Below are 19,812 nucleotides of genomic sequence, written 5' to 3' on the forward strand. Positions count from 1 at the left end.
TTGCACACACTATGGAGCATGTCTACCTTTTGTCATCTTACCTGAATCAACCAACAAATATTTATTCAGCACCTGCAGTGTGCCATGTTAGACATGTCATTTCCAGAAGCTATTTAGAATCTTTTTGTCTCTTAAAACCATAATGTGTCACCCATCTACCTCTCGCGCTACACTTAATATTCTCAACACTCCTCTGACCCAGACAACGGGTGAGAGAGAGACAGTTTGGGAATTTACTTCCATTTCAAATGTTACTGTTTTCCAGCTTTTGCTATATCACACTTTGCTCTTGGCTTTCTATAGAATCTGTTCTCTTTACTTTCTCCCACCTGTTTCTCCTACAACCTCACACACAAGCACAGCTAAAATGCTGACAATAATTGCAAGACACTTCACCCCTGGGGATCCTAGTTTCTTCACCCGAGAAATGAAGAATGTTGAAGAGAAGCTCGGAGGACCCTTCCACCTCTGTCCTTCTGAGATCCTGAGGTTCTATGTAGCCAGATCTTCGTTTTCAAAAAAGGCAAGGAAGCTCAAGGCAGGGAGAAGCGCCCAGGTCATGGACAAAGTAGAGATCAGAGAAACTCAAACTGTTGATGGTCCATAATGCACTGCTCCACACCCAGCATGGAATAACCTGAATTAATAATTAATAATCATTAATAATTGTTGTTTTATTATATAATGTTTAATTGTTTAATTATAATTTTATAATTATATACTTGAATATCTTTATAATTAATAAAGTAATTATTAATAACAAGAGATGCTATGAACAGATGCTTATCTGTGTCCAGAACAAGAGGAAAACTATTAGATTGGGATGAGGTGAAAACTGTCATTTTAAACAGACAGGTTTCCTTAAGCAATTATTTTGTAACTAGGTGTTTACCAAAAAGGTTAAATCTAGCCTGATATTGAGGATACGAGCCCTGGGATGGCAGCAAGCCGAGGAAGACCAGGCAAGAAGAGGGATGGATTTTATCCTTCCTTAGACTGGACTTCAGCCAGTCAGCATTCATTCCTGGCCCCTGGAAGCCCCTTCAAAAGGTGGCTATGGTAGCCCAAAACACAACCTATCTCCAACGCTTGTGAACAGGACAGAAAAAGTTAAAAATTAGTCATGGCCTTCTCTACCCTTACAAATTCTTGGAGTGCCACTCTGAGAAATGGACAAAGATACAAATGGAGAAGGGAGAGAATGCTGAGAAAGACTAAGGTGATTTTCATTAAGAGGGCCAGGTACTCCCAGACCAAAGAAGATCACAGCTCCCTGAAGGAGGTAGCAGAAGACAAACCAGCCAGCAGAAGCTGGAGTTTGAGGGAAAAGGGCTAAGGGAGAGAGAAGATAGAAACTATGGCCTAGAGGAGGAGACAGCCGCTAGACTTGGTGCAATTTGGGGAACAGGTGGTAAGTAAGGTCGATTGTTAGTTTGCTCTATATCATGCAGTGTAATGCCCCTCTTCTGTGCCTTGTCCATGGATATCCATAAAGACTGAAATCCTTTTACAAGGTTTTATTGAAGTTGGAAGTGTACTTCTTTTGAATGCTACCCTTTGTTAAGACTGATGCAAAGTCTGACCCTGGTTGCATTCTGGTGAGCTCTGGAAGAGCATTGTGTGCCTGAGATGACCTCAGACCTGCTATCTGCTGCATTTATAAAGAGTATGTATCAGGGAAAAGGCTTTGGGTTTGAAGTCAAAAGATACTTGCTTCAATTATAATTGCTTGAAGGAATTATAATTGTTTAGCTTCTCTGCTTCCTAATTTTTAATTTCTAAACTGATATGGTATGTACATATATACACATATACAACTTTTATATATATACATATATATATATGGTGGTCCTCAACCAGGAGGCCACTGAATCACCATGAAAGGCTTTTAAAAGCCCATGTGCCCGTAACAAGGAATGAAGTACTGCATATATGCTACTGCGTGGATGAATCTCAAAAACGCCATGCTAAGTGAAAGAAGTCAGGCACAAAAGTCCACATATTAAATGATTCCATTTATATGAAAGGTCCAGAAAAGGTAAATCTACAGAGACAGATCATAGATTAATAGTTTTCTAGAGCTAGAGGTGGGAATGGGGAATGATGGCAAACAGCAAGTTTTCTTTTTGGGATGATGGAAATTATTTAAAATAAGATCGTGGTGATGATGGTTGCACAACTAATACAAATAATCATTTAATTGTTCACTTAAAATGGGTGAATTTTATGGTAGTAAATTATGCCGCAATAAAACTTTCAATAAATACATGTGTCCTCATTTCCCTCAATTTAATAGTCCTGGTGGGAAAAGCGGAGGATGTGTATTCTGAAAGAATTTCCTTCAGTTCTTATACATGCCTTCTCTGCCCCCACTTAAGAAACACTGATACAAGCCCTTGTTCCTCAAAGAGTGGTCCATGGGCCAGGAGCATTAGCCATCCCCTGGGAAATTACTGGAAATCCAGACTCCACGGCCCCAGTGCAGAACCATGATTTGTGGCTTGAAGTTGGTGAGCACATTCAAGTTTTGGAAGCACTGCTCTAGAACCTTCTGCAAACAATGACAGACCAGCTTTCCCAAGGTCTTTGCTCTTGTCATGCCCTCATTCTGTAAGAATCCAACGTTTGACAGGAAGAGTCCCTTCTCTGAGAACATGCTTGCCTTCCTGAAACCAGATAATAGGGGAAAATAATTTTTTAAAAAGCTTCTTTTCAAATTAAGGTCATTAGTTATTTGTTATAAGCAACACTAATCAATGTTGACTGTGTAACTCAAAGCCTTGCCCAAATGTTTATGTGTGGCTGAAACCAAGAGCGAAATACCAGACATTTAAGGAGTGCAGCCCTCACCCCACTTTCTAGATGGACATTGAAGAATCCAAATCCAAAATCCCATTTACTGTAGCTGAGAGGCTGCAATCTGTCCTTTTGGTAAGCTGCCCTCACTGCTATTTCTTTCAGTAATCACACAGCACAAATATCAGATGGTTGGCATTGTGCACTGGAAAATAACCTAGACATGAGCAACACTGCCATATTCTGATGCTTCAAAGTGAATAATACAGCAGACGCCTTGTTTCTAATAGGTCTAATTCTGACTTGGTGGACAAACAGAAATTGTATTTTAAAAGCTGCTCTGGGAACTGTTAATTGCCAAAGCTAATGACTGTCCCATCCCCAGAAGATACTGGCACTGAACAGTAACCTCAAATACCTACATAACAGAGACTTTTCTTTGCAATTTTTACTCTAAAACTATAAACAGTGACTAAGCTGTTTGTATTGGAAGTGTTATTCACTGCATCATTGAAATTACCCTGTCCAGAAGGAAAGGTCAGAGGCTTGTGGATTCCTCTAATTGGCCCAGAGATCGAGTTCATGTTACCACTGTCAAGACCAGGTACACCTGGAGCAGTCCCCTCAACCAGACATGAAGGTGTGGGGCAGGGGCACATCGGCACCAATTGGCAATTAATGGCAGCATTTGGCAGGTCATGAGGGCCTCCTCTGAGATACCTGGAAAAGAAATGAAGTGCTTAACATTTTGTATTTTGAGGAGAGATCATAAATTAAAAGTCAGTATGATGGAGGAAGAAAAGGAGCCTTCCTGGGGCAAGTAGGTGCTAATTATAATTGGAGACCTGGAGAGAAAACAAATTGCATTTGGCAGCATGAAAATAAATGATTATGTGTGTCAGGGTTAAAGAAAAATCTCTTCTGTTTGAAGTGGGGAGTTGCTTTGGAATCTAAAGGGGGTTACTGCCTAGATAGAAGATAGGGGAGAGGAACGTTATGAACTTATGGAGAATGAATGTAGTATGTTTGATCCTAGTTGAAGTATAGTTTATGTCAGAAATAATGAGAGAGGCCAGGCGTGGTGGCTCATGCCTGTAATCCCAGCATTTTGGGAGGCCAAGGCAGGTGGATTGCCTGAGCTCAGAAGTTCGAGACCAGCCTGACCAAAATGGCAAAACCCCGTCTACCAAAAATACAAAAATAAGGCAGGTGTGGTAGTGGGCACCTGTAGGCCCAGCTACTGAGGAGGCTGAGGCAAGAGAATCACTTGAACCCAGGAGGCAGAGGTTTCAGTGAGCCAAGATTGCGCCACTGCCCTCCAGCCTGGGAAATAGAGTGAGATCCTGTCTCAAACAAAAAGAAAAGAAATAATGACAGTCTCTGAGCAAAGTGGGACCAGACTGAGCCGTTTGGTTTTTTTATTTTCTGAGTATAATGACGTGAAAAGTTTTATCTTGCAGTTCAACTTCACTCAGCTGCCTTGAGTTGGCTGCCTGGAACACCGTGTCAAAGATTCTGAGGCCGTGTTTGCACTTTTCAGAAAAGATTAACAATATCTGCCCTGGGAGCTGGATGGCGTCTGCATGCTTCACGTCTTCTGACTTAGGGTTATCGTAGAGAAGAGCCACTAGGAGTTCAAAAGCAAACTAACTCTATTAAACATAGAAATAGTGTTGAAACCTATGTGCCTACTACAAGAGATACAATTTCCTCCTAAATTTTTACATTTCAAAACTTGTGCTAAAAAACAGATGCAATAAGAATTGTATCTTGAATTTAACTTGTTTATTGATTCATTCAAGTATTTTTGTGTGCTTACTAGAAGGGTAGCACCAGGGATAAATGATAGGCATGACAAATTGCTTCTGAGCTCCAAGAATTCACAGTCTAGTACAGGAGACAGGCAAGTAAACAAATCACAAGAGCTGCAGAGCTCTTGAGCATACAGTTGAGGATACTGGGGTAGGTGAAAAATGGCCCCCCAAGATATCCACATCCCAATCCTTAGAATCTGTGAATGTTCCCCTATATGGCAAAAAAGGGTCTTTGTGGGTGTGATTAAGTTAAGGATCTTGAGATGGGAGATTATCTTGGATTATCAGGGTAGGCCCTCAATACAATCACATATGTCCTTATAAAAGGGAGGCAAGGGTTTGACACAGACAGAAGATGATAAAGCAATGTGAACACTGGGGCAGAGAATGGAGTGATGCAACCACAAACCATAAACCATGGAATTCTGGCAACCACCAGAAACTGGAAGCTGGAAGAGGCAAGGAACAAATTCCCCCTTAGAGTCTCTGGAGGGACCACGGTCTTGCCAATATGTGATTTCAGTCCAGTAATACTGAGTTCAGATTTCCAGCCTCTAGCAGTGTTACGGAATACATTTGTGTTACTTGAATCCATAATATTTGCAATAATTTGTTACAACAACCATCAGAAACTAATACAGATGCTCTTGAGAGCTCATGGGAAAGTGGCTCATAATCAGGGTTCCTGGGTCAAGTCTGGGAAATGATTCCAGCTAATTTAGACAAAAAGACTCTCTGGAAGACTCTGGGGGGAGGGACTTCAATATGTGGCTCATGGATCTAGAAGGGCTAGAAGAGCAAGCTCAGAAGGTGAGAGTGTTATCAGGAAAGTTTCCGAGACACATGGCACCAAAATATGTTAACGGCAGTAGTTATCCATACAGGTTCGCAGCAACCTCAATTCTTGCCTCCTCAGAAGAAAGAATTTGAGGGGTATAAAGCAGAAAGAGAGACCAAGGCAAGTTTTGGAGCAGGAGTTAGTTTATTAAAACTAATTTAACTTATTAGAGCAGTAATGAAAGGAAGGAAAGCACACTTGGAAGATGGTCAAGTGGGCAACTTGAGAGACCAAGTGCATGGCTTTACCGCTTGACTTGGGGTTTTATATGTGAACATACTTCCAGTGTCTTCCATTACTTCTCCCCACTCCTGAGATCTTATTGGGAAGCCACTGATCACCAGTTTCAGGTGTGTTTTATCTGTTAGGAGACTGCCTTTCCCTGGTGCCGGCTGTGACCAATTATTACTTTAGAGGGACAGCTAACAACCACCTGACTATCACTGATGGTTGCCCAATACTCCTTGTGTGTTCGGGAAGCCCTCTCCTGCCCTGCTTATACCTGACTAGCTGCTACTATACCAGGAAGACCCCAATAGGCTCCAAACACCAAATGGAAAGAACAATTCTTCCATGAGGCAGTTATCCCTGCCCCTGGTAACAGGAAATGAATTCTGGCCATCTCTTTTATCTTTGTTTCACTCACTTGTGATCCAAAATTCCGAAAAGTAGGGTCAGATTGGGTGAGACCTAGACTGTTAGGGGTTGGGAGGGAAAGAATGTTCCCCTCTACAGTTTCCTCAGTGGTACAAGGAGTAAAGGATCCCACAAATACTATTATAAGACAATTCTTCCCCAAACTTGGTAGGGTTTTAGATGCTAACAACAAGAAATAACAATAATATAACCAGAAATAACAAATATCCATACCGGAAGACACCTAATTCTTTTGGGGTGGCTTTTGGAAAAAATTGATATGCAAGCTGGAACCTTAAAAAAAAACAGTGGAAGTCAGCTGTGAGTGTTTTAGGGTTGAATTATTTCATATGCCTGCACCCAAATAAAGCCCTGATATGTTAATATCTCAGCTGACTGACCCGCTCATCAGCCCCGGCTCCCATTTTCATGTCTTATTGTTTTACTCCTGACCACAAAGTGTGAAATCATCCAAAGAGACTTGACAAGGAAAAATAAGAATATGGGGTTGAAACCAAAAGATATCACATATGCGCCCTTCTGGACCTCACTGTTCCTATGTCCTCAGGGCTTCAACTGGGAATCCCCCATAATCAAGGGCACCGAGAGCAAAAGTGCCATTGTTGTAATTAATGAAATGTGTATTATATTGCTTAGCAACCCCGTTCTGTTTGTGTGACTAACCCCTTGCCTAAACACATAAGAGTATAACTTTGGCTCGCTGGAGAATATAACTGAGTCACAACTCTACTTTTATGAGATCAGGGAAGAATAAAACTTTATTTACCTACCTGGTTGCCTGCAGTTCCTAAAATGAAGCAGAGCTCTAAGACCTTCAGGTGAGATGACTCAGAAGACTAAAGGAGGATAATGAGGATTAATGGGAACAGCAAGTTTCATGAATAGGCTGAAAATAAATTCTATTATTATTCTTCCAATGAAGTGGAAAGATCCAGTCTGAGGGGTCTTTGTCAGCCTGGGCACCAGTATAAAGTCCAAGATGGTCAGTAAAGTCAGTAGGATTAATGTTAGACACAGTCAATCCCTTGCCATTGTTCTTAAATTGAGCCTTTATGTCTAGAAGTTTCCTGGGAAGAATGGAATGCTTATGCTGTATGGATGAGATTAAAAGCAAATTTACTAAACATTTAGCTAAAGCGTACCCAACTATTTACAGATAGCCTATGTTATTATGGATATAAATGAGCCTATAAGCAAGCGATTCCCATTTAGGCCACTGGAATCCACCATCGCTTCATAACTTCCCCTGACAGGCTGTTCCTCAGAGTCATGGTCTGTCTCTTCTTTGCCCTAACATTTCCTTGTCCCACCTCCAGGGGAAGCACAATCAAGTAAAAGGGTCAAACAACCTGTCACTTGGCAGTTGTGTGCCATTAGCAACTCTCAGAGTCCAAGATTCCTGATCTGTAATTTGCACAAAATAATGGTACTTCAGAGGGTTGTTCTTGAAATTTATCAGATACTGTGAGATACTATCACTGCCTGGCACATAAGAAACACTCAGTCAATAGTAACTACTTTGCATTGGGTTGGAATCCCAGCTAGACCACTTATCGGCTGTTGACTTTGTACAAACTAATTTACGTATCCAAGCCTCCATTTTCTTCTATGTATAACAGTGATAACAATGCCTATCTTATGAGAAATTCTTGAGGGTATTAAATGATATAATATATAGAAATTAATATGACACAGAATGGGTATTCAATTAGTAGTCATTAACTAGTGGGAACAACTTTACTGTTTCTACCCATTGTCTCTCTTAGGTAGGTTAAGCTAATGGTTGGATAATTAGGGATATCTGGTTCTTTCCTCCTAAAAAGATGAATTTCTCTAAGTTACTATGATTTTTAAAAATAAGGAGAGAGAGATAATCTCTTCTACAGCTTGATGTACCTTGTGCCTATGACACAACAGATGCAAAATAAAATTGAATTTTTAAAAATGTCTCCTCTGTCGCTGATTTCTTGCCCTGCACCAGCTCCCAACAGCTTTCTACTCCACCTCATATTGTTTCTTGAAAATCTTTTCTTTTTTATTTTAAATTTTAGTTTTTGTGGGTACATAGTAGGTATATATATTGATGGGGTACCTGAGATATTTTCATGCAGGCGTAATAATCACATCATGGTAAATGGGGTATCCATCCGTTCAAGCATTTGTCCTTTGTATTGCAAACAATCTAGTTATTTTTTTTAGTTATTTTTAAATGTACAATTAAGTCATTATTTACTATAATTACCCTGTTGTGTTATCAAATACTAGGTCTTATTCATTTTTTTCCATTTTTTTTGTACCCCTTAACCATACTCGCTTCCTCCTGATGCCCCACTACTCTTCCCTGCCTCTAGTAACCATCCTTCTACTTTCTATCTCCATGAGTCCAGTTGTTTTAATTTTCAGCTCTCACACAAAGTGAGAACATACAAACTTTGTCTTTCTGTGTCTGGCTACTTTCACTTAATGACCTACAGTTCCACCCATGTTGTTGCAAATGATTGGACCTCATTCTTTTTTATGGCTAAATAGTACTCCATTGTGTATAAGTACCACATTTTCTTTAACCATTCATCTGTTGATGGATACTTAGATCACTTCCAAATCTTGGCTACTGTGAATAGTACTGCATTAAACATGAAAGTGGAGATGGCTCTTTGATATCCTGATTTCCTTTCTTTTGGGTATATACCTAGCAGTGGGATTGCTGGATTGTACAGTTTATCATATAGCTTTTTGAGGAGTCTCCATAGTAGTTGTACTATAATTCTCCATAGTAGTTGTACTAATTTCCATTCCACCAACAGTATACAAGGGCTCCATTTTCTCCACATCCTTGTCAGCATTTGTTATTGCCCATCTTTTGGATAAAAGCCATTTTAACTGGCGTGAGATGATATCTTATTGTAGTTTTGATTTGCATTTCTCTGATGATCAATGATGTTGAGCACCTTTTCATACACCTATTTGCCATTTGTATATCTTCTTTTGAAAAATGTCTAATCATATCTTTTGCCCATTTTTAAATTAGATTATTAGATTTTTTCCCTGTATGGCTGTTTGAGCTCCTTATTTTGCTGGTTTTTAATCCCTTATTAGATAGTTTGAAATATTTTCCCCCATTCTGTGTGTTGTCTCTTCACTTTGTTGATTGTTTCCTTTGCTGTGCAGAAGTTTTTTAACTTGATGTGATCCCATTTGTCCATTTTTGCTTTGGTTGCCTGTGCTTATGGGGTATTACTCAAGAAATCTTTGCCCACTTCAACATCCTAGAGAGTTTCCTCAATGTTTTCTTTGAGGAGTTTCATAGTTTGAAGTCTTAGATTTTGGTCTTTAATCTACTTACATTTGATTTTTTTATATGGCAAGAGAAAGGGGTCTAGTTTCATTCTTTTGCATAAGGATATCCAGTTTTTCCAGCACCATTTATTGAAAAGACTGTCCTTTTCCGCACTGTGTGTTCTTGGCACTTTTGCAAAAAATGAGTTCACCGTAGATGTATGGATTTGATTCCAGCTTCTCTCTTCTGTTCTATTGGCTATGTGTCTGTTTTTATGCCAGTACTATGCTCTTTTGGTTATTATAGCTCTGTAGTATAATTTGAATTCAGGTAACATGACTCCTCCAGTCTTTTTCTTTTTGCTCAGGATAGTTTTGGCTATTTTGCCCAGGATAGTTTTGGCTATTTGGGTCTTTTATAGTTCCAAATAAATTTTAGGATTTTTTTCCATTTCTGTGAAGAATGTCATTTTTATTTTGATAAGGATTACATTGAATCTGCACATTGCTTTAGATAGTATGGACATTTTAACAATATTGACTCAATCCAGAACATGAAATACCTTTACATATTTTGGGGTCTGCTTCAGTTTCTTTCATCAGTGTGTTACAGTTTTCATTGCACAGGTATTTCGCTTCTTCAGTTAATTCCTAGTATTTTATTTGTAGCTATTGTAAACAAGATTTCTTTCTTGATTTATTTTACAGATTGTTCTCTGTTTGCATATAGAAATGCTACTGATTTTTGTATGTTGAGTTTGTATCCTCCAACTTTACTGAATTTTTTTTATCAGTCCTAATTATTTTTTTGAGGAGGCTTAGGTTTTTAAAACTATAAGATCATATCATGTACAAACAAGGATAATTTGACTTCTTCCTTTCCATTTTGAATGCCTTTGTTTCTTCCTCTTGTCTGATTGCTCTAGCTAGGACTTCCAGTACTATGTTGAATACCAGTGATGAAAGTAGGCATCCTTGTTGTGTTCCTGGTCTTAGAGGAAAGGCTTTCAGTTTTTCCCCATTCTGTATGATACTAATTGTGGGTTTGTTATATATGGCTTGTATTGTTTGAAGTATATTCCTTCTATACCCAGTTTTATTAGGGATTTTTAGTCATGAAGGGATATTGAATTTTATCAAATGCTTTTTCAGCATCAATTGAATGATCATATGGTTTTTGTCCTACAATTATGTTGACATGATGTATCACATTGATTAATTTGTGTATGCTGAGCCATCCTTGCCTCCCTGGATAGATTCCACTTGGTCATGATGAATATCTTTTTAATGTGTTGTTGAATTTGGTTTGCTAGTATTTTATTGAAGATTTTTGAACCAACTTTCATCAGGGTTATTGGCCTGAGGCCTTCTTTTTCTTTTTCTTCTTCTTCTCCTTCTCCTTCTCTTGTCCTTCCTCTTCTCCTCCTTCTCCTTTTTAATGAGTCTTTGTCTGGTTTAGGTATCAGGGTAAACACAGTCCTCAAACGATGAGTTTGGAAGTATTCCCTTCTCTATTTTTTGGAATAGTTTGAGTAGGATTGTTATTAGTTCTTGTTTAAATGTTTGGTAAAATTCAGCAGTGAAGTCATTGAATCCTGGATTTTTCATTGCTGGGAGGCTTTTATTATGGCTTCAGTCTAATAACTTGTTATTGGTCTGTTCAGGTTTTGGATTTCTCCATGGTTCAATCTTGGTAGGTTGTATGTGTCTAAGAATTTATTTCTTCTAGGTTTACCAGTTTATTGGCATATAGTTGCTCACAGTAGCCTATAATGATCCTTTGAATTTCTGTAATATTGGTTGTAATATCTCCTTTTTCATCTCTCATTTATTTATTTTTATCTTTTCTCTCTTTTCCTAGTCTTGCTGAAGGTTTGTCATTTTGTTTACCTTTTCAAAAAACCAACTTTTGGTTTCATTTATCTTTTGTATTGTTTTCTTCATTTCAATTTCATTTATATCTGCTCTGATCTTTATTCTTTCTTTTCTTCTACTAACTTTGGGTTTGGTTTGCTCTTGCTTTTCTAGTTCTTAAAATGCATCATTAGGTTATTTATTTGAAGTTTTTGTCTTTTTGGATATATAGGTGCTTATAGCTATAAACTTTCCTCTTTTGCTGTATCCCATAGGTTTTGGTATGTTGTGTTTCCATTATCATTTGTTTCAAGAAATTTGGTAATTTATTTCCCTATTTCTTTATTGACCACTGGTCATTCAGGAGCATATTGTTTAACTTACATGTGTTTGTATAGTTTCCAAAATTCCTCTTGTTATTGATTCCTAATTTTATTCCATTGTGATCTGAGAAGATACCTGAATTTAAGATAATTTCAAATTTTTTTGAATTTTTTAAAGACTTGTTTTGTGGCCTAATGTATGGTCAATCCTTGAGAGTAATCTATGTGCTGAGGAGAAGAATGTGTATTCTGCAGCTGTCAGATGAAGTGTTCTGTAAATATCTGTTACTTCCATTTAGCCTATAGTGCAGGTTAAATCTTTTTTTTTTTTTCCTCTTGATTTTCTCTTTGAATGATCTGTCCAATGCTGAAAGTGGAGCATTGAAGTCTCCAGCTATTTTTATATTGGGGGCTATCTCTCTTTTTAGCCCTAATAATATTCATTTTATATATCTTGGTGCTCTAGTGCTGGGTGCATATATATTTATAATTGTTGTATCCTCTTGCCACACTGACCCCTTTATCATTATATAATGACCTTTCTCTTTTTATAGTTTCTGCCTTGAAATCTATTTTGTCTGATGTAAGTGTAGCCACTCCTCCTCTTTTTTTTTTTTTTTTTTTTTTGGTATTCATTGGCATGGAATATCTTTTTCCATCCCTTTACTTTCAGGCTATGTGTTTTCTATAGATGAAGTGTGTTTCTGTAGGCAACAGATCAGTGGGTCTTTTCAATCCATTTAGCCACTCTACATCTTTTGATTGGAAAGTTTAGTATATTTACATTAAATGCTATTAGTAAGGACTTACTCCTGCCATTTTGTTGTTTGTTTTCTGATTGTTTTGTGGTCTGCTCTTCCTTCTTTCCTTCATTTCTGTCTTCCTTTCAGTGAAAGTGATTTCCTCTGGTAATACGTTTTAATTTCTTGCTTTTTATTTTTTGTGTATCTGTGTATATCTTTTTGGTTTGAGGTTATCAAGAATCTTGCAAATAATATCTTATAACCCATAATTTTAAACTGATGATAACTTGCCACTGGTTGCATAAACTACAACAAGCAAAGAGAAAACTAAGAAAAACCGTACACTTTAACTTTGTCCCAAGCTTATTAACTTTTTATTGTTTCTATTTATATCTTATTGTACTGTGCCTTGAAAAGTTGTTGTAGTTATTATTTTTGATCTGTTCATTATTTAGTCTTTCTACTCAAGATATGAGTAGTTTTTGCACAACAATTGTAGTCTTATAATATTCTGTAGTTTTCTGTGTTCTTACCATTACCAGTGAGTTCTGCACCTCCAGATGATTTCTTATTGCTCATTAACATCCTTTCCTTTCAGATTGAAGAACACTTCATCCGATAGCTGCAGAATACACATTCTTCCCCTCAGCACATGGATTACTCTCAAGGACTGACCATATGTTAGGCCACAAAACAAGTCTTAAAATTTTTTTTTAAAATTGAAATTATCTTAAATTCAGGTATCTTCTCAGATCACAATGGAATAAAATTAGAAATCAATAACAAGAGGAATTTTGGAAACTACACAACACATGTAAGTTAAACAATATGCTCCTGAATGACCAGTGGTCAATGAAGAAATGCATTCTTGTAGGATACATGTGGTGTTGGTGAAATCCTTCAGCTTTTGTTCATCTGGGAAAGTATGTCTCATTGATGATTGAAGGATATTTTCACTAAATATACTAATCTAGAATAAAAGTTTTTTTTTTCTTTCCGCACTTTAGATATGTCATGCCACTCTCTCCTGGCCTTAAGGTTTCCACTGAGAAGTCTGCTGCTGCCAGACTTACTGGAGTGCCATTGTATGTTATTTGTTTCTTTTCTTTTTTTATTATACTTTAAGTTATAGGGTACATGTGCACAACGTGCAGGTTTGTTATATATGTATATATGTGCCATGTTGGTGTGCTGCACCCATTAACTTGTCTTTTACATTAGGTATATCTCCTAATGCTTTACCTCCTCCCTTCCCCCACCCCATGACAGGCCCTAGTGTGTGATGTTCCCTTCCTGTGTCCAAGTGTTCTCATTGTTCAATTCCCTGTGAGTGAGAACATGCGGTGTTTGGTTTTCTGTCCCTGCGACAGTTTGCTCAGAATGATGGTTTCCAGCTTCATCCATGTACCTACAAAGGAAATGAACTCGTCCTTTTTTATGGCTGTATAATATTCCATGGTGTATATGTGCCACATTTTCTTAATCCAGTCTATCATTGATGGACATTTGAGTTGGTTAAAGTCTTTGCTATTGTGAATAGTGCCACAATAAACATATGTGTGCATGTGTCTTTATAGCAGCATGATTTATAATCCTCTGGGTATATATCCAGTAATGGGATGTCTGGGTCAGATGGTATTTCTAGTTCTAGATCCTTGAGGAATCGCCACACTGTCTTCCACAATAGTTGAACTAGTTTACAGTCCCACCAATAGTGTAAAAGTGTTCCTATTTCTCCACATCCTTTCCAGCACCTGTTGTTTCCTGACTTTTTAATTATCACCATTCTAACTGGTGTGAGATGGTATCTCATTGTGTTTTGATTTGCATTTCTCTGATGACCAGTGATGATGAGCATTTTTTCATGTGTCTGTTGGCTGCATAAATGTCTTCTTTTAATAAGTGTCTGTTCATATCCTTTGATATGATGATATCATATCCTATGATATGACTTTTTTATGGGGTTGCTTGGTTTTTCTTGTAAACTTGTTTGAGTTCTTTGTACATTCTGGATATTAGCCCTTTCTCAGATGAGTAGATTACAAAAATTTTCTCCCATTCTGTAGTTGCCCGTTCACTCTGCTGGTAGTTTCTTTTGCTGTGGAGAAGTTCCTTAATTTAATTAGATCCCATTTGTCAATTATGGCTTTTGTTGCCACTGCTTTTGGTATTTTAGACATGAAGTCCTCGCCCATGGCTATGTCCTGAATGGTATTACATACGTTTTCTTCTAGGGTTTTATGGTTTTAGGTCTAACATTTAAGTCTTTAATCCATCTTGAATTAATTTTTGTATAAGGTGTAAGGAAGGGATCCAGTTTCAGCTTTCTACTTATGGCTAGCCAGTTTTCCCAGCACCATTTATTAAATAGGGAATCCTTTCCCCATTTCTTGTTTCTGTCAGGTTTGTCAAAGATCAGATGGTTGTAGATGTGTGGTATTATTTCCAAGGGCTCTGTTCTGTTCCATTGGTCTATAGCTCTGTTTTGGTACCAGTACCATGCTGTTTTGGTTACTGTAGCCTTGTAGCATAGTTCAAAGTCAGGTAGCATGATGCCTCCAGCTTTGTTCTTTTTGCTTAGGATACTTTTGGCAATGTGGGCTCTTTTTTGTTTCTGTATGAATTTTAAAGTCTTTTTTTCCCCAATTCTGTGAAGAAAGTCATTGGTAGCTTAATGGGGATGGCATTGAATCTATAAATTACCTTGGGCAGTATGACCATTTTCACGATATTGATTCTTCCTATCCATGAGCATGGAATGTTCTTCCATTTGTTTGTGTCCTGTTTTATTTCATTGAGCAGTGGTTTGTAGCTCTCCTTGAAGAAGTCCTTCACATCCCTTGTAAGTTGGATTCCTAAGTATTTTATTCTCTTTGAAGCAATTGTGAATGGGAGTTCACTTATGATTTGGCTCTCTGTTTGTCTGTTATTGGTGTATAAGAATGCTTGTGATTTTTGCACATTGATTTTGTATCCTGAGACTTTGCTGAAGTTGCTTATCAGCTTAAGGAGATTTTGGGCAGAGACGATGGGGTTTTCTAAATATACAATCATGTCATCTGCAAACAGGAACAATTTGACTTCCTCTTTTCCTAATTGAATACCCTTTATTTCTTTCTCCTGCCTGATTGCCCTGGCCAGAACTTCCAACACTTTGTTGAATAGGAATGGTGAGAGAGGGCATCCCTGTCTTGTGCCAGTTTTCAAGGGGAATGCTTCGAGTTTTTGCCCATTCAGTATGATACTGGTTGTGGGTTTGTCATAAATAGTTCTTATTATTTTGAGATATATTCCATCAATACTGAATTTATTGAGAGTTTTTAGCATGAAGGGGTGTTGAATTTTGTCAAAGGCCTTTTCTGCATCTATTGAGATAATCATGTGGTTTTTGTCTTTGGTTTTGTTTATAAGCTGGATTATGTTTATTGATTTGTGTATATTGAACTAGCCTTGCATCCCAGGGATGAAGCCCACTTGACATGATGGATAAGCTTTTTGATGTGCTGCTGGATTCGGTTTGCCAGTATTTTATTGAGGATTTTTGCATCAATGTTCATCAGGGATACTGGTCTAAAATTCTCTTTTTTTGTTGTGTCTCTGCCAGGCTTTGGTATCAGGATGATGTTGGCCTCATAAAATGAGTTAGGGACGATTCTCTCTTTATCTATTGATTGAATAGTTTCAGAAGGAGTGGTACCATGTCATCCTTGCACCTCTGATAGAATTTGGCTGTGAATCCGTCTGGTCCTGGACTTTTTTTGGTTGGTAGGCATTAATTATTGTCTCGATTTCAGAGCTTGTTCTTGGTCTATTCAGGGATTCAACTTCTTCTTGGTTTAGTCTTGGGAGAGTGTATGTGTCCAGGAATTTAATCATTTCTTCTAGATTTTCTAGTTTATTTGCGTAGAGGTGTTTATAGTATTCTCTGATGGTAGTTTGTATTTCCATGGGATTGGTGGTGATATCCCCTTTATCATTTTTTATTGCATCTATTTGATTCTTCTCTCATCTTTATTAGTCTTGCTAGCAGTCTATCAATTTTGTTGATCTTTTCCAAAAACCAGCTCCTGGATTCATTGATTTTTTTGAAGGGTTTTTATGTGTGTGTGTGTCTCCATCTCCTTCAGTTCTGCTCTGATCTTAGTTATGTCTTGCCTTCTGCTAGCTTTTGAATGTGTTTGCTCTTGCTTCTCTAGTTCTTTTAATTGTGATGTTAGGGTGTCAATGTTACATCTTTCCTGCTCTCTCTTGTGGGCATTTAGTGCTATAAATTTCCCTCTACACACTGCTTTAAATGTGTCCCAGAGATTCTGGTACATTGTGTCTTTGTTCTCATTGGTTTCAAAGAACATCTTTATTTCTGTCTTCATTTTGTTAGGTACCCAGTAGTCATTCAGGAGCAGGTTGTTCAGTTTCCATGTAATTGAGTGGTTTTGAGTGAGTTTCTTAATCCTGAGTTCTAGTTTGATTGCACTATGGTCTGAGAGACAGTTTGTTATAATTTCTATTATTTTACATTTGCTGAGGAGTGCTTTACTTTCAACTATGTGGTCAATTTTGGAATAAGTGAGATGTGGTGCTGAGAAGAATGTATATTCCGTTGATTTGGGGTGGAGAGTTCTGTAGATGTCTATTAGGTCCACTTGGTGCAGAGCTGAGTTCAAGTCCTGGATATCCTTGTTAATTTTCTGTCTCGTTGATCTGTCTAATGTTGACAGTGGGGTTTTAAAATCTCCCATTATTATTGTGTGGGAGTCTAAGTCTCTTTGTAACTCTCTAAGGACTTGCTTTATGAATCTGCGTGTTCCTGTATTGCGTGCACATATATTTAGGATAGTTAGGTCTTCTTGTTGAATTAATCCCTTTACCATTATGTAATGGCCTTCTTTGTCTCTTTTCATCTTTGTTGGTTTAAAGTCTGTTTTATCAGAGACTAGGATTGCAACCCCTGCCTTTTTTTTTTCCCCATGCTTGGTATATCTTCTGCCACCCCTTTATTTTGAGCTTATGTGTGTCTCTGCTTGTGAGATGGGTCTCCTGAATACAGCACACTGATGGGTCTTGACTCTTTATCCAATTTGCCAGTCTGTGCCTTTTAATTGGAGAATTTAACCCATTTACATTTAAGGTTAATATGTTATGTGTGAATTTGATCTTGTCATTATGATGTTAGCTGGTTATTTTGCTTGTTAGTTGATGCAGTTTCTTCCTAGCATCGATGGTCTTTACATTTTGGCATGTTTTTGCAGTGGCTGGTACTGATTGTTCCTTTCCATATTTAGTGCTTCCTTCAGGAGCTCTTGTAGGGCAGGCCTGATGGTGACAAAATCTCTCAGCATTTGCTTGTCTGTAAAGGATTTTATTTCTCCTTCACTTATGAAGCTTAGTTTGGCTGGATATGAAATTCTGGGTTTAAAATTCTTTTCTTTAAGAATGTTGAATATTGGCCCCTACTCTCTTCTGGCTTGTAGAGTTTCTGCTGAGAGATCCTCTGTTAATCTGATGGGCTTCCCTTTGTGGGTAACCCGACCTTTCTCTCTGGCTGCCCTTAACATTTTTTCTTTCATTTCAACTTTGGTGAATCTGACAATTATGTGTCTTGGAGTTGCTCTTCTCGAGGAGTATCTTTGTGGTGTTTTCTGTATTTCCTGAATTTGAATGTTGGCCTGTCTTGCTAGGTTGGGGAAATTCTCCTGGATAATATCCTGCAGAGTGTTTTCCAACTTGGTTCCATTCTTCCCGTCACTTTCAGGTACACCAATCAGACGTGGATTTGGTCTTTTCACATAGTCTCATATTTCTTGGAGGCTTTGTTTCTTTTTATTCTTTTTTCTCTAAATTTCTCTTCTTGCCTCATTTCATTCATTTGGTCTTCAATTACTGATACCCTTTCTTCCAGTTGATTGAATCAGCTACTGAAGCTTTTGCATTTGTCACGTAGTTCTCATGTCATGGTTTTCAGCTCCATCAGGTCATTTAAGGACTTCTTTACACTGGTTATTATAGTTAGCCATTCGTCTAATTTTTTTTTCAAGGTTTTTAGCTTATTTGCAATGGGTTCGAACTTCCTCCTTTAGCTTGGAGAAGTTTGATCATCTGAAGCCTTCTTCTCTCAACTTGTCAAAGTCATTCTCTGTCTAGCTTTGTTCCATTGCTGGCAAGGAGCTGCATTCCTTTGGAGGGGGAGAGGTGCTCTTATTTTTAGAATGTTCAGCCTTTCTACTCTGTCTTTTATCCATCTTGGTGGTTTTATCTACCTTTGGTCTTTGATGATGGTGACGTACAGATGGGGTTTTGGTGTGGATGTCCTTTCTGTTTGTTAGTTTTCCTTCTAACAGTCAGGACCCTCAGCTGCAGGTCTGTTGGAGTTTGCTGGAGGTCCACTTCAGACCCTGTTTGCCTGGGTATCACCAGCGGAAGCTGCAGAACAGCAAATATTGCTGAACAGCAAATGTTGCTGCCTGATCATTCCTCTGGAAGCTTCGTCTCAGAGGGGTACCTGGCCATGTGAGGTGTCAGTCTGCCTCTACTCGGGGGTGCCTCCCAGTTAGGCTACTCCAGGGTCAGGGACCCACTTGAGGAGGCAGTCTGTCCGTTCTCAGATCTCAAACTCCATGCTGGGAGAACCACTACTCTCTTAAAAGCTGTCAGACAGGGACATTTAAATCTGCAGAGGTTTCTGCTGCCTTTTGTTCAGCTATGCCCTGCCCCCAGAGGTGGAGTCTACAGAAGCAGGCAGGCTTCCTTGAGCTGTGGTGGGCTCCATCCAGTTCGAGCTTCTCAGACACTTTGTTTACCTACTCAAGCCTCAGCAATGGCGGGCGCCCCTCCCCCAGCCTTACTGCCACCTTGCAGTTAGATCTCAGATTGCTGTGCTAGCAATGAGCGATTCTCTGTGGGCGTGGGACCCTCTAAGCCAGGTGCAGGATATAATCTCCTGGTGTGCCATTTGCTAAGACCCTTAGAAATGTGCAGTATCAGGGTGGCAGTGACCCGATTTTCCAGGTGCTGTCTATCACGGCTTCTCTTGGCTAGGAAAGGGAATTCCCTGACCCTTGCACTTCTGGGGTAAGGCGATGCCTTGCCCTGCTTCAGCTCTCGCTCGGTGGGCTGCACCCACTGTCTTGCACCCACTGTCCGACACACCCCAGTGAGATGAACCCAGTACCTCAGTTGGAAATGCAGAAATCACCCTGTCAGGCCTCTGAGCCCAAGCCAGGCCATCGCATCCCCTGTGACTTTCACTACATGCCCAGATGGCCTGAAGTAACTGAAGAATCACAAAAGAAGTGAAAATGCCTTGCCCCTGCCTTAACTTATGACATTCCACCACAAAAGAAGTGAAAATGGCCTGTTCCTGCCTTAACTGAGTACATTACCTTGTGAAATTTTCCTGGCTCATCCTGGCTCAAAAAGCTCCCCCACTGAGCACCTTGTGACCCCCACTCCTGCCACCAGAGAACAACCCCCCTTTGACTGTAATTTTCCTTTACCTACTCAAATCCTATAAA

This window comes from Rhinopithecus roxellana, chromosome 9 (genome assembly GCF_007565055.1).
Source record: "Rhinopithecus roxellana isolate Shanxi Qingling chromosome 9, ASM756505v1, whole genome shotgun sequence".
Lineage (NCBI taxonomy): Eukaryota > Metazoa > Chordata > Mammalia > Primates > Cercopithecidae > Rhinopithecus > Rhinopithecus roxellana.